Raw genomic sequence first — 1,437 nt, 5'->3', positions numbered from 1 at the left:
GGAAGTTGTGAACTTGTAACACTCTTTACCGATTTGTTCTGTTTGTTTTTGTTACAGACAGGGCACTCTTTAATGTGACGTTCCATGTCTTTTTTCATATCTGGCCAGTACGCGATTTGTTTCACAGCTTTGAGTGTGGCTTTGATCGCTTTCAGTCCTGTAGAAGGAGATTCATTCATTCATTCATTCTTCATGTGTTCAATACTTTTTCCCTGTGCCATTCCACATTATTACAAATAACTTCATTTCTGGACATTTATGGTTTGATTTCTTTGTATGTATGGATCACTTGGGTTGTTACCGACATCTGGTGAAAATTTCATGTCATTAGCACCTCTAGTAATATATTTACTGAGAAAAATGGTGACGTATTCAATACTTATTTTACCCGCTGTAGAAGAGCCTGACACTGTGGATCAGAGCCTTTTTGTCTTGCTGTCCCCAAAGAGTCTATGCTAATGGCAGTTTGTCCAGAGTGCGTACAATAATGGCTGGTTAAATAACACCTTTTAAATTGATCAAATATGCAGATGATGTGGCATTAGTTGGCCTATTGAGGAAAAATGATTCTTCGAGTGAGATTCCCTATCTTGCATACATAAAAGCCTTTGAAAAATGGTGCACCAACAGCCAATTAGAAATTAATGTGGCAAAAACAAAGGAGGTAATTTTCTGTAAAAAGCAGGATTTGACACCAGAGCCTGTTTCACTTAATGGACAAGCTGTTGAAATTGTGGAGTCTTTTAAATATTTAGGAACAGTTCTTGCTAGCCAGCTGAGCTTCACAGAAAATACACAAGTTATTTTTAAGAAATGCTCATAATGACTTTACCTTCTTAGAAGACTGAGCTGTCTGAGTGTCAATGCACAGATCATAGAACTTGTGTTTAGCACTCACATTAAGAGTGTCTTAACATTTCACCTCTTTGCATGGTCTGGCTACCTAAACTGCAAATGCAGGAACAAATTAAATAAAACTGTGACAATGGCAAATAAATAGTGGGAAAACCTTTAACATTTGTGATCCACCTTTACACTGACAGGACAAGGAGGAAAGCTAAGAAAATTACTGCAGATGGTTCACACCCTGTTTTTAGCCAATTTGAGCTTTTGAAGTGTGGGAGACGATTTAGAGTTCCTCTGGCAAAAAAGTCTTTTTAAAAAATCCTTTGTCCCAAGCACCATCACTATTCTAAATCAAACTAAGCGATAGCATGTCAATCTGACTGAGATGTTGGGGGTGGAGGTATTTTAAATTTCATATTTTAATTATTTTTCATGAATGTTCTTATGAACTTGTTTTATGAATTTTTATAGGTTTTTAGAGTTGTGTTTTATGTGTTGTTTTGTATATTACATGTCTAATGAGCCAAAGACAAATTTCCACTGCGGTGGACATTGAAGTTCTATTCTATTCTATTCTATTCTATTCTATTC

This window comes from Austrofundulus limnaeus, unplaced genomic scaffold (assembly GCF_001266775.1).
Source record: "Austrofundulus limnaeus strain Quisiro unplaced genomic scaffold, Austrofundulus_limnaeus-1.0 Scaffold182, whole genome shotgun sequence".
NCBI lineage: Eukaryota > Metazoa > Chordata > Actinopteri > Cyprinodontiformes > Rivulidae > Austrofundulus > Austrofundulus limnaeus.
The sequence above is the reverse complement of the archived record's forward strand: the minus strand, read 5'-3'. Positions refer to the sequence as shown.